This window comes from Camponotus vicinus, unplaced genomic scaffold, assembly GCF_025532165.1.
Source record: "Camponotus vicinus isolate PSW18456_S1 unplaced genomic scaffold, iyCamVici1.0 SCAF_1, whole genome shotgun sequence".
Lineage (NCBI taxonomy): Eukaryota > Metazoa > Arthropoda > Insecta > Hymenoptera > Formicidae > Camponotus > Camponotus vicinus.
The window spans coordinates 11147104-11161782 of record NW_028141945.1 but is presented as its reverse complement, the minus strand read 5'-3'; the positions used below and the strand labels follow the sequence as shown (position 1 = coordinate 11161782).

Sequence of the window (14679 nt, the reverse complement as noted above, 5' to 3'; positions counted from 1 at the left end):
TGGAAACGCCGGTGCCGTGCGATCGGCACGAAAGTAAGAGGCGTTCGTTCACGAAGGAATCAGGGGCTCGACGAAAAGTCAAGGAATCGAGTTTTCTCTGGTGCAAAGATCCTTCAAGGTAGCCTGAGAATGTTCGTGGAATCTGCATACGCCCCGCTCTACCTTGATCTAGCGTATAAATCGTAGAAATCCCGCCTTGACAGAGATAAATCCGCGGAAAAAAATTCATTTATTGTTATTTATATATATTATTTACTATTATTTATTATTATTGTAACGATGCACCCCGTGCACCCCCTGAGATGCATCGTATTCCCGGCATGCGATCCGCCGGAAGCTGCCGCCCGGCAGAACACCCGCCGGGCATAGGCAGGGGCGCGGTGCGCCCACAATTTTTTAAAATTATCTTCGAACGGCTTTAAGCCGTTAAGGCTAAAAATTAGCCGAACACCGCTGTGCGTAACCGATGCGGCCTGAACCGCCGACCGGCGAAAACCCGCGTTCGGCGCACCTCTCGAACCCCTCCGAACGGGCCCAACCGCACCGTTTCCCGAAACCCGTTCGGAAGGGGTAATACCGCCGCGCGCCGGCGCGGGCAATTAAAAGGCGGTATAAAAAGGCCGCAACGGGATAACTAATCACCTTTTCCTAGTCCGCTCACGCAAGTAAAGCATACCGAGGAAACCTAGACCGCTCCTAGAAAGTTAGCCCAGCTTCAAGTCACGGAGGTAGAGCGAACTCTTCCTCCTTCGAGCTCTCTCGATACTTGATTCGACTTAATCCATCCAGACACTTTTTCTGACCGTATGAACGAACCCGAGCGCACTCCGGTTCGATCGAGGGATCTCGATAATCGGTCCAACATCCGACCGCCTAACGCCGGTGCATTAAATCTCGAGGTAGAGAGGAGAGCTACCTCGGACGAGTACTCTCGTCGGCACGGCGCTCCCGGAAATCCCCTATCTATACCGGGAATTATTTCTGTATTTATAAGAAAATACCTATTCCGAAATAACCAGCCGATCCACGGAATCACCGTGCGACACAACCACGCATATATTCCTAGCATATTCTTCGCCCAGCGAAACCGTACAACACCACGTGCAACACACATACACTCACATTGTAAAACACACACACACACACACACATTGTACGATTTATAATAAACACTTATTCTTTCTTCACATTCACACACGCTCTCGCTTTTTTTTTTTACGACGACCGGACTCTGATCCCGACTTCGTCTATCCGACGGCGATTTAAGCGGAAGTCGTCCGTGAGACATTATGTATTATTATTATTTATTATATATTATTATTATCATCATTTGTTATCATATATCATCATTATTATTATTATTATTATTATTATCATTATTATTATCATTATTATTATTATTATTATTATTATTATTACCATTATTATTATCATGTATTATTATTATTATTAATTTTATTATTAATTTTGAAAATGAGAGAATATCGTATATAATCCGATTTGCCATTTCGTAGGACTTTTAAATTTGATGCTCTAGCGCTGGAGCAGCTAATTTACGGTGCAGTCGCACTGTGACATTAATCGAAAACTTTCGAGTCGTTTATAACGATGTAGGTACTACTGCGACGAAACACAGATGTCAAGGGTCAAGCAAACGCACGATCCCGCGCGCTCGCGATTAACCTTTCCGCTATGAATAAATCGCACTGTCGCGAGCGAGCGAGCGAGCGAGCGCAATACGCGATGCCTTATATCCCACGTACGTACACGTGTCTGCGCGTATAGCGTATAAGTTTGAGAGACGCCGCGCGATTTCTACATCTCGCGCATTAAGCGCAACGTGTTGTAAATTAATGATACGAAAGATCGACGGGACAAAGTCCCGATCGTGAAATCGCCGTATCGCTTGCACCGCGCCATTAGCAAAGCAACGACGATTGCAATAAATTTCTACCCTACATTTACGACTTTAATGTCGCGCTATGATACGCACATATCCTTCGACGAGGGCGAAAGTGGCCGAATAATCCCTTTAGAATTTGAATTTTGTGTTTCCTCCATCCGTCAGATTAAAATTACAACTCAGCTGTTGACTCTATGGTTGAAGAAGTACATGTAAATGTTGTAAAAGATATCGATAATTTATGTATAAAAGATATATCGTCAAAGGAGAGACAGATGGAAAGAAAGGACATTCGTCTCGGTAGAATGATATCGCGGGATAAAGAAGCATGCACGCGATATTAGATTTTCCCATGTATTTGTGCCAGGCGATAATATAATGGGAGGAGAGAGGATGTCATGGCCGTATAAAATTATTAAATATCGCGAATCACACATGTGCGGCAAATGTCACAACACGTATCTTACAAATGATATTTGTTTTCTGTCAGAAAATCTCAAAATTTATGGGGAGGCCTCTCGGCCTCAATTTTCAAGACACCTCTCCTCTCCTCGTGTTGCAATAAACGATTACAATTTTCAAAAGAGAATTAATCGGAAGGAGATATCGTATACATTTCTCGTAGATGCGCTTTTTCTTGTATTATCCTGAGGGTCCAGACCACAAGGTCCAGAACGATGCAATTCGGAGGATCGAATCGAGATGCAACGAGCGACATTCCGATTCCCAGTCGCGTTTCCGAGCACGTGGCCGCTTCCATCGTACAATCCGATCTGTGTAATCGGTTCGCCAGGTGCCAGGCACGGGCGAGTAGGGTGCATCGATATGAAAGTAAGAGGCTTCGCAGTTCGATCTTAAAACGCGACTATCGGTGCCGACAGGCGAGAGTCTGGAGATGGGAATAAATAAAAATGAGTAAAGTAGTTATAGACGGAGTGAAATATAGAGAAAAAGAGGACGAAAAGGAAGAAAAAGACGAAAGAGAAAGAGAGAGAGAGAGAAAACTGGTATTTCTCAGCTTTGGTACATGTCTAACATTCAGTCCCAGGCTCCCACGATCGGTTCATGGTCTCCGCTCGCGGAGTCAACAGGATCGGCGAGAACAGTTGCTGCCAGAGTTTCCTAATGCCTTTTTGGCGAATGTCCAAGGTGAATTTTCAATCCGTGAATAAGTACACTTTTGATTTGTCGTAGTATGTTTCGTTAATATTTCATTTCCACTCGTCTCGTGACAACAATTGCCCCTACATAATCCGCGTTTCCTGTTGCATATCCAGCGCTAAGCGCTGTCCAATGTCAATACGAGATAAAAATCGGACAGTGTCATTTGGCGTGTCAAGACACGCAACAATGAAATACTGATTCGCGATCTGTAACACTTCTGCGACTCACTAATGCAATAGCGGAATCACTTTCGCGTAACGGTATCGAGCTTGCAGTCGTTCTTACGGAACGAGTTATTATTCTCGCGGGGTAAACACGACAACGATTATTAGCAGATATATCTATATGTATAATACGATCGTCACGACCGGCGATCGTTATCCCTGGCGCGCGATTTGCGCAATTCTGACTCATACCTATCGATTTTCCGCGAAATCGCGCATTGTTCTTGCTCTCTCGCTCCGTACATTCTGTACATATTGGCGTTGCGTTCTTATCGTCGCCCCGATAAACGGAAAATTTTGGATTCTTCAAGATTACTAGTGATCGTTGGGAAACACTGAGACCATCTACGTGTGCGACATTTCACGCACGCACACACATCTAAGGGGCACTTACACGCGCCCTTACGATCCCACGGCGACGACTCGACGTGCTTCGGCGGCCTTGCCGCGTGAAAGGCACACGGAAACTGGCGCGTCCATCTTATTACGTAAAACCTAAGTTTTCATGAGATCAGCGGTGTCCGCAGGGACGTAGCGATTTGCTCCGGTGGAGGAGAAGAACGACGGCGAGGGAGACCACGAGAAAGAAAAAAATTGCGCGTCGCTCGAGATCGAGAGGACTCTTTGCGAGACCGCGAGGGAGGCACGATTAATTAACATAATTCGATTGCTGTGTTTATGGACACGTGCGCCTCCTCGGGGATTGACAAGGCGCACGTGTATTTCCTTGACCACGTTATCTTCCCCGTTTAATTCGAGAACGTTAGAATGCATTGTTCGTAAATAATGCGAAAAGATGCTTATAATCAAATGTTTCCATCAAGGTGTGATTTTTCATACCCTTGTTACGATGATCAAATTAATTCGTGATGCAAGAATTTTCTCAACTAAGCGTTGCATCTATAACACGTGAATTGAACGATATCAATTCTTGCGACAAGATAAAGAGCTTATCCGTTTTAATGCAAAGGCTGATAATGCAGCTAGGTATATTGCATCGGTATATAAATGTCAATAATTTTAAATGCATTGTTTGTCTTTAGAATTTAAAATTTTTAATAACTACACAGTAAAAAATAAAATGTTAATTATAACATTTTTCACATGTCCCAGAAAGTTCACTCTAAATTTTAAGTTAAAATAACTCATTCGTCGTATGTTACTTATTGTCAAACTAAAAATGTTAAATAATTGACACAATACTTGTGACTTTAAGTATAATACTTGTGACTGTATGTAAAAATAACATATAAATTAATTAAAAATTACATGAAAAAATAGTTACAATAACTCGTAAGAATTGTTGAGGACATTAACATATAATAGTGATTATTTTGATTTAAAGTATTTGTAATAGAAACATTTAATTTTAGTAAATTTGATTATTTTGTATGTCAAAGTTCAAGATTATTTGAAGATTTACTTTAACTTTTCTTAGAATGTTAAACTAACTTTGAGACATGATAGTTTAAAATAATCATGTAAAAATATTCAAAATAATATTCCATTTCTAAGAAACATATACAAAGTGTTAAGTTATAAAGTTGGCATAAATGTAACACATGAAAACGTTATAAAAATAATGACATATAAGTTGTATGTTAATTTTACATTATAAAGTACTAATCAAAACGTGGTAACACAAGAAAATGTTAACATATGGACGCATAATTTTTTACTGTGTATGATTTAATTTAGAGTTTAAAATTTTTGTTAATTATTTTTAAATATTATACACATATTATTCACACATATAATTATATATATATATATAATGTATAGTTTTTAAATGAAATTTCAACAAAATTCGATTAATATTTCTACACCTTTTACATCTCTTAATATTTTAATATTTTAGTATGTGTATATATATATATATATATATATATATATATATATATATATACATACTAAAATATTAAAATATTAAGAGATGTAAAAGCTGTAGAAATATTAATCGAATTTTGTTGAAATTTCATTTAAACTATACATCTTATGTGTATTGAAAATAATTTTATCGTACGAACAAATTAATTTGCAAATTTAATTTGCGTCATTTTTCACGTCCCGGCACAAAATTTATTCGTATCTTTCCTGATCACAAGTCGAACTAGTATAGATTATCCGCGAAGCTGGATGATTAATAAAACACTCTAGAAACTCTGACTGAACTTTTGAAACAAAACTCAATACGCGAGCGAGATCAAATCTCCCGTTGCCCTTTTATGTATTTCTACCGTCTATCCTCCCGTTCGCTATTTGTATTATATTGTTTCAATATTCGTTCAGTATATTGCAGCCCCTAATTCGCGCAAGAACGGATTGATTGAACTAAATGTCAGATAGTATCAATGTGACTGTTACTCTTGTATACACAAACACTCTATGCATTTTTCATCATCCATTCTCGCGCCTATTAATGCAACCTGACGATAATCGCGTCGTAATGTCAATATATACGAGAGAGAAAGGGAAAAAAAACCAACGTTTCAAACCGAGAAGCTCAAATTACATCAGTGATGGAAATAATAAAAAGCTGATGCAGAGAGCGCACAGAAATAGCATCGCAGGAACAGTGCGTAACTTTTTTTAGCGGCTTACGACACATAAATACGCGTCATTACGGAGGAGGATACGCACGACCCAGTAAAGCAGGTAAGCGATTTCGCGAGAGAGCACGAAATTTCAAGTTAGACTAGGTAGGTTCAGATTAGCGGCGTAGCAGATCCTCAAAAACACGGAGATTCTTAAGGCTACTTTCACTCGTAAATGCTCGTTTGCGTCTTTATACGAAGTACAAACGTCTGACATTACTAGGTTGTTGGGTCGATGTAATAATCACGATGGCTGCCTGAGAAATGCGTTTTCCTCTCTCTCTCTCTCTTTCTCTTTCTGCATATGTTATGTTTTATAAGGCTCGTTAAAATGAAAGAGACACCGACGAATGTGCTAGAGACGATCACATGTGTGAAAATTTCTCGGCGCCTTCGAGAAAATCTCTCGTTAAGAAAGGAGGCGCGACAAATTGGCATAATGCAACATTTTCTAGTAGAAATCTAATCGCCAAGCTCGTCGTTAAGCCAGAAGTCGGGAGAAACGGTCGCGTAATTCGACGATTTTCATCGGAACGGCGTTCAAAGTGAAAACCACCGTTGCTACAGGTGCAACACGTTGTTGCTTTTACCAGTCGCCACCGACGGCCTCTTTGTGCAGGCGTAAAATAAAAGCATGTTCTTCTCTAGTTCCGATAAGACTGCGGATAAGATTCCTCTATTTGTGGATTCGCCGGAAACGAGATAATTGTAATCCGATGTTAAGGCAATAGCGAAAATGATGCAAATCATGTGATCGAGACGGCGCACATGGTTATTGATGTAAAATTCTAATTTACACCGACCTGTCGGCTTCGATGCAAATGGAATAGAATCGTACAAGTTCGTTATGTCACGTTTTAGTAAAATCGATTTGTGCATATTATCAGGGACCACCTGTTGACGAACGGCGGTGCTCGCACTACAGTAATAGTGTGATCCCAGTTTAATCTTACGAATATTCTTGTGAATAGCTCGTGATCGATGTAAATTAAACGTCCACCACTGCCATCGTGTTTATTCTAAAATTAACTAAATTGTCGTGAACGTTCAAATTTGCAACATCACAAATTGAATTTAAAAAAAAACATTTTATATATTTTGAAAGAGAAAAAAATTAAAAGTTAAATGACATTTGGAGCCTTCGGATAAGCCTATCGGTCGGTGCCATTTAATTCGGCCTTGAATGTGGATCCGAGCAATATGTAACAAGATGACGTTGGAAGAGAAGCATTGAACTCGTACTACGAGAGAGAAAGAGGGAGAGAGATGGGAAGAAGGTTGCGACAGCTCTTTCGCGATTTTGCGCGTGATCTTACAAAGGTGCGGTGCAACGCGCGGATTCTTGCGAAAATGCCAGAGTGGCCTGAAAAAATAAGCGCTCGCCGATAAGCGCCGAAGTCTGATAAAGTCGGCTCGCATTATCGCTGTTTGCTCGGTGCGATAGCGATGCGCAAAAATGAGGTTGAAATTGCAAAACTGCGTTAGAACCGCGGAGGCGGGGAGCGCGAAGGACGAGAGGAGAAAGAGAGAGAGAGAGAGGGATGAGATTGATAAATCGCGGGGGCAGAACGGGAGGATGCATTCGAGGCGCACCGCGGCGAGGAAAGGGGTCGCGTAATCTAAAAAAGACTTATAAAACTGCATTCGGTGGGACGATCGATAACGAGAGTTATCGATGTTTCGTACGAATCGACGGTCCTTCTTTCCCTTTGGGTTCTCTCCTTTACTTCCGTGCTTTTGGTCGGTGGAAATATTTGCAGTTTTTATTGACGGATCTCGTGTGTTTTTGATATATTAAATAAATGATTTACATTCCTTCCAAAGAGAGAGAATTATATATTATACTGATTATATTTGTTTGTCAGAATTTTATCGTACAATAATAATATATGATACTTAATAACCGTAATGTATAACAAAAATTGATATTCTCATCGTTTTTATTTTCCACATATTGTTATTTTCATTGAAAAATGTTATTTTTAATGATTTGAGTAAATTTAATAATTTTTGAGACTCGCATAAAAATGATATGCCGTTTGGTGAAATATTTGTAAAGTGAGACACAGAGTTTTGTGTATACGACGTCGTTAAGATAATGGAATTTAAGTGCAGCACATCGATGCGTTCGTATATTGACGTTGGCATAAATCACATTGGGAATATCTGCCCGGATTCCAGTCGTCCGCGCGTACTTTTATTCGCGTCGACGTGTTTGTAGGTCAAATAAATTGTGCGGCTCAATAAGCGACAAATTGTGTGAAATCGCGTTGAAGCCGTTATAGAGAGTTATATAGCACGTGTCAAAAACCAGCGTTTAAAAATTTAACAAAATGTAAGATATATTCGCATATATCACTTTGCATCGATTATCAATATAATTAATTAATTAATATATAATCTCTTTCGCATACTATTGCATATTAAACATTAAAAAGAATTTCTTGCATATAGATGAGAGTGATAAATGTAGATAACATATGCAAAAAGTGTCCAAACCTCATACTTTGACAGCAGATTCCCAAAGGATTAAAGAAGATCATTTTTAACTATATCATTTTGCCATTATATATATTTGCAATTAAATCTTAAATTAAAATCTATTGAGGCAAATTCTGAAATTAAATAAAGAATGTTAGCCTTGTTAACTTTTTAACTACTCAAAATTTAATTTAAAAGCTCTCTTTCTTTTTAAAAAAATCGTCTTCAAATTGACCAAGAATCTGTTATTGAAAAAGCATTCAATGATTTAGCAACAAGGAAATTTTTCTTAAACTAAGAATTTTTCCATCTTTAATGATGATCATCTTTCAATTTAAATTTTCTTCATTTTTTCAATCATCTCTTGATTGCGTGCCTCGCATTTTTCACTTAATCTTAGAATAAGGAACACAGGCCCTTCTTCTTGGGCGAATAAATGTAGACATGCAAAGAGTGTCAAAATCTCATACTTTTACAGCAGATTCCCAAAGGATTAAAGGATATCATTTTTAATTATATTATCTATTACATATATTTGCAATTAAATCTTAAATTAAAATTCTATTGAGGCAAATTTTGAAATTAAATAAGAAATATAGTCTTGTTAACTTTTTAACAGCCTAAAATTTAATTTACAAAAGCTCTTTTTTCTTAAAAAAAATTGTCTTAAAATTGACCAAGAATCTGTTATTGAAAAAGCATTCAATGATTTAGCAACGAGGAAATTTTTCTTAAACTAAGAATTTTTCCATCTTTAATGATGAATTTCATCTTTCAATTTAAGTTTTCTTCATTTTGTCAATCATTTCTTGATCGCATGCCTCGCATTTTTCACTTAATCTTATAATAAGGAACACACGCCCTTCTTCTTGGGTGAATAAATGTAGACATGCAAAAAGTGTCAAAATCTCATACTTTTACAGCAGATTCCCAAAGGATTAAAGGATATCATTTTTAATTATATTATCTATTACATATATTTGCAATTAAATCTTAAATTAAAATTCTATTGAGGCAAATTCTGAAATTAAATAAGAAATATAGTCTTGTTAACTTTTTAACAGCCTAAAATTTAATTTACAAAAGCTCTCTTTTTTCTAAAAAAAAATCGTCTTCAAATTGGTCAAGAATTGTTATTGAAAAAGCAATGGTTTAGCAACGAGGAAATTTTCTTTAAACTAAGAATTTTTCCATCTTTAATTCTTCATTTTTTCAATCATCTCTTGATCGTGTGCCTCGCATTTTTCCACTTAATCTTAGAAGAAGGAACACACGAGCCCTTCCTCTTGGGCGAAGCAGCTCATGGTTTCTTATTAATTAATCGAAATTAGAGTCCTCGGACCGCTTCATTGACAGAGCTACTAATGGTGCAATGACCGCTCGGTGATTCGAGCTTCAACCGATGACGCACTACCCGGTTAGACAACAAAATTTTATTTTACCGATGACGTGGAACGCACTCCATGCCACGCGAAAATAATTGAAAAAGCATTTTCGTCGAACCGCTCGCTTTCGAAACACATTACGCGGATTTTCGATAATATATTGCCAGAAATTAATTTCGTTATTACCGAGCTGACGAAAGAGAAAAAAAAAGTGTACAACCCGCATGTCACCGCTACCGCGTTCGGCGTGAATAAAATACTTTCATGTTATTACGCAGCGTTATATCCAATAAACCACGGCGGCTGTAACGAGTGCGCTTTTATTCTATTTTTTTTTTAAGACGCACTTGTCAAAGGACGTAATCGTAAAATCAATACGTGCGTGCGATGGATACTCGATTATACATTACAAATACCATTGATCTCGCGAATCGAATAATGAAATAGACAACGTTCGCATAAAATTGAAAGATTACAAGATTTACAAAATATTGTGCGCGGGCGAAAATATTTGTTGAAAAAATATTCAAAAGTCAATAAAAAATCGCGGCTTGAATCATTCATAGCGCGAGGATGCATTTAAACGAAGGAAACACCGGAATATCCCGTGTTTTGCGAGATGCGTTGCTTTCGGATCCGAAAGCGTCAAAGCGCCATTTTTCATGCGCGGCGTACATGAGATACTCATAAATGCGTGGAAGCGAGCGCGAAAAACAACAAGCGCCATGACGGAAAATACGAGCGATGATGCGGGAGCGTAAATCGACGAGCGGACACGTATCGATTCGCGATTAATTCGTTCGCGGATAAGCTCGAACCCGGGAACTTCACTACAGTTGGAAAAGTGTCACGAATGAGTTCGAAATGAGCCCTGCGGGGCCGTTCGAGGTTCCGAACATACATAGTTTTTTCTTTTCTTTTTTTTTACTCCGATCCGTCAATTCGCTCCGAAACTTTTCTCCGCGGAGTGATCTCGATCATGAAATTCCATCGCGGCTTCTTTTGAGATTAAACGTCGTCCTGCACGAGACGCAGAATTCAATTCAATCGCGAGTAACTTGCGTAACCGGTCAAACGAATAGACCGTATGAACGTCAAATCCTTCGTGTATCGTGTTCTTTGTACGAGATAAAGATTGAACAATTTATTTCCTCCCCTCTTGTATATATCTGAAATATTTCAACAAAATTTAATCCTCTGTCGCGTTTAACAAGGGTGACAGGATGTTCTCGTAAAAGTCACCGGCAAATTTCGCCTTGTCGACGATCCGCATAAATAGCAGAAGAAGGTGAAACTGAATTAATATCGCGCCGAGCTAATTTTAACGCCGTCGCGATGAATATTTAAGGGAATAGCTATTCGGTGACACAAACAACTCTGCGAATAGCTTCGTGACCCGCTCCGATATTATAAGCGCGCAATCTGAAAATTTCAGTCGCTTGGCATACATTATTTCCGCGACCTAATTTTTCGGCGCATGGAAACGAAAACGCTGCACCGGGCCTTGACTTTAATTTCGCGCCCCGCGATAAGGCCAGGGAATGAAATGTGTGCAATCGATGCGCGAAGCCGCTTTCGCACTCGATACTCGTCACGTGCTTCTTGTCGTAAATCAATAGTGAAACGTTTACAGCGAGAAATGTATAGTAAATTATGCAAATAATAGAAGAGATGTAGGACAAGCATGCTCAAATCTGTAATTTTTGCAATCTTGGCGAGTTATTAATTTTTTCCCTTGTAAAGTGTATACATTTTTTTTCAAAAGTGATACAAAACGATACTCTATTTTTAAATATATAAAAAAATTATATATAATATAATATATTATTGAAATAAAAATTTTAAATCTTTTAGCATATGATTATTTTTTTTTCAAAAGTAATATATAAAATAATACTATTTATAAATAATATTTTAAATAATATTTATATATAAAATAATATTTTAAATAATATTTTTAAATAATATTTTAAATAATATTTTTCAATAATATTTTAAATAATATTTTTAAATAATATTTTAAATAATATTTTTAAATGAAGATTGTATGATATAATTTTAAATAAAAATTTTAATCAAAAAGCGCTTACTAAACTTTATACCGTTTGGATCAGGTGCGTATTCTACCTATTTTATTTTCATGTCTCATTGTAAGCCTCCCTTAAAAGGGGAGAAACATTGGGCGGCATCTCTCCCGTTTGCGCGCCAATGACGCCTTATTAAAGTTGTAGGACTAACCGTTTCCACGAAAGTGCAAACCGCGTGCCATTACGGCACCGGTCGCGTCAACATTACTGATAATCGCGCGGCGAGTTATGCGTTTAAAGCAGATGTTACAACTGCGCCCCCGTTTCCGAGCCCCCCGTTTCCCGCTTCTCCGCGCCAAGTAATGAATATTACTATTATTAGCGACGTAGCTTTCTCGTTAGCATCGTCAAACGGCGAGAGAAGATCGATGGCTCGACGCACCGTCTCGAAAAAAGAGCTGCAAGATAGTCATAATTTAATAAATTCTCAAATATCATCATGAATATATAATATGATGAAATATGTAAACAAGTAATACTTATAAGTAAGTATTACTTGTAAGTACTATACTTGTAAGTATTATTTGAAAGTATTATTTACGAACTAAGTGATAACAAATTTACCAATTGTTTCTATTGTCATCGCATTAGACGTCGCGCGATTAGAAATCTCGAACTTTGATATTATGACTTATCGCTTTTTATAAGGAGACAAAACAATTTGCTTCATTGTGTCGGCGATGAGCGGACTTTTAGATGAAAATTCGCAATCTCATCGTGTGTTAGCGAGAATTGAAGCGAGCCGTCACGAAGTAGACTATTTACGTAACCCGATGAGACACAAAAATGCACCTGCGTCATTAATCTACGGGCGATAATCACGCAATATCAGTCAATGGAATTCTCTTGTAAGAGATTTATTTGTTATCTCGGGCATTCTTATATATCTTATATCTTATCCGTGAGTAATTTTCCCCTATCGTCATTTGCAATGCCTTTAATTTTGCGATTAAGCGAATTTTTCGAGGACATCATAAAAGTGCAATTTCCCTTCTTCCATCATTTTCGACTGAATTAGATTCCACACCTTTAAAAATTCCAAAAGTGTCCAAAATATTCTCATTATGTTTTCAGTCGCTTAAATGAATTATATATAGGGTGTTTCTTAATAAGTGTGAAAAATTTTAGGAGTTGATTCTTTGTCGAAAATTAAGGGGGGTTTTTCATATAAACATGCACTTCTACATCCCTTCCTGTGGAGTTACACTCCTCCAAAAATGGGGGTAAAAATTAGGTTTTTAGGTTTTTATTATAATTTTGTTTTTGTTCCAATTTTTCCAACATTTACTCTAATTTTATTTTTATTTTAAAATTTAATTTCTCGTAATTCGAAACCTATGCTATTTAGCATCGTGCTGTGCACGATAATGTATTTTATTTTGTTCTTGAAAACTACTGATTTTATGAAAAAAAATGAAAGAAACAAAACAGTTTCTAAATAAATCAAACTTTTTAATGCATATTTTTAGATGATCATATTCCGGCCCATTAAAAAGTTTTAATAAAAAATTGAATAGGAGTTGCTAGTTTCATCTTATAACAATACGGGAGGCTGAAAAAAATATTAATAAATAACCTTTTTACTAGTAGAAAATATCCATCTAATTTCATTTCTTTAACTTGGTTCAAATTTGAGAAGAAAATAAAAACCTAACTTTTACCCCCATTTTTGGAGGAGTGTAACTCCACAGGGAGGGATGTAGGAGTATATGTTTATGTGAAAAACCCCCCTTAATTTTCGACAAAAAATCATCTAAAATTTTTCGCACTTATTAAGAAACATTCTGTATATTCCTCGTTCATTTATTTAATACGTGTCGACTGAGGAATCGTTCAGCCAACGTCCTTCTCGTGCTTTACAGGAGCATTTCAATTATCCCTCTGTTTTTCCGAGTATTCGGGCCCATCGGCTCGACCTCGGGAGAGGTCGATTCCTCCTGCCCGAATGTTTGTTGAAGCTACTCGTTAATAAGACGAAATCGAGGCCATCCTTAGAGCTCAGCCCGTCGTGAAGGTCGTGGGCGGGCCCAAAAGCCGGCGAAGAGCATTCGGGAGGTAGGTAGACAAGGCCCGACCTCGAACTCCGCCATGAATCGAGCGAGGTCCTTCGCCTACGTTTTCGTTTCTTTCGGTCTCCCCTTTCGTGTCTCCTTTTTTTTCTCCTCTCCTTCTACACCGACGTACTTCTTCGATGGTACTGAAATGCGTAAAAAAAACCCACGGTGAATTCTCCGAGTCCGCTGCCTGAGAAATTATCGGACGGCGTGATACGCGCGTTTGCGAAAGCGACGCCCGCACGAGATATATACAATAAGTATTGCTCGACGTATGTAATGTACATACGTCAGCCAGATCATTACTCCGTGCCTTCGTCTGTGTTTTAATGTATTGCTGACTCATGTCCGGTTACTCGAGGTACTTGTATTCAAACTACTGATATTGCGCCGATAACGCAATATCCTTGGGAAAGTAGTTTGATTCGACAACTAATGCTCTCTTATTTTCGGAATCGAATCGAAAAAGACAATTTATTATTTTTTTATTTGTACAAATATTTGCTTTTATGTTATTTTTATATTTACTTATATATTATTTTCATATACATTTTTTATATTATATATTATTTATATCTTTTATTTTATTTACAATATTTGTTATTATTTTAATATGATTTATAATATTTATATATATTATTTATAATATATTTTTAATAATAATATTTAATAGAATTATATTATTATTATAATATTAATTATAACAATTATAATTAAATGATTTTATAAAATAATATACATTTTATTAGTGATTTTTGAAAGCATCACGTGAGCTTCATGATCGTTT

General features: G+C 37.3%; 3 long non-coding RNA genes across 10 annotated transcripts in view; 1 reads left to right on the top strand and 2 right to left on the bottom strand.

Annotated features, from left to right (window-relative positions):
* LOC145974398 (uncharacterized) overlaps nt 1-14679 on the bottom strand; it is a 203879-nt gene that overhangs the window by 57362 nt on the left and 131838 nt on the right. The window contains exons 7-8 of one of the 7 annotated variants that reach the window (XR_014439672.1): nt 12403-14035; nt 11855-12236 (exon numbers count right to left, since the gene is read on the bottom strand). The exons of the other annotated variants lie outside the window; for them this stretch is intronic. This is a non-coding gene — a long non-coding RNA (uncharacterized LOC145974398). Of the gene's footprint in view, nt 1-11854; nt 12237-12402; nt 14036-14679 lie in introns of those variants that run through there. 7 annotated transcript variants of the gene reach the window in all.
* Nucleotides 1-14679, top strand: part of LOC145974447 (uncharacterized) — a 112891-nt gene that overhangs the window by 84432 nt on the left and 13780 nt on the right. The gene's annotated exons all lie outside the window — the stretch shown is intronic.
* On the bottom strand, nt 2244-3542 carry LOC145970057 (uncharacterized). Of its 2 annotated transcripts, none has more exons than XR_014438312.1 (2): nt 2931-3542; nt 2244-2792 (listed from the first exon to the last, which is right to left on the bottom strand). It is a non-coding gene; the product is annotated as an uncharacterized LOC145970057 (long non-coding RNA). The 2 variants fall into 2 exon arrangements; XR_014438310.1 differs by having other exon boundaries at nt 2940-3542.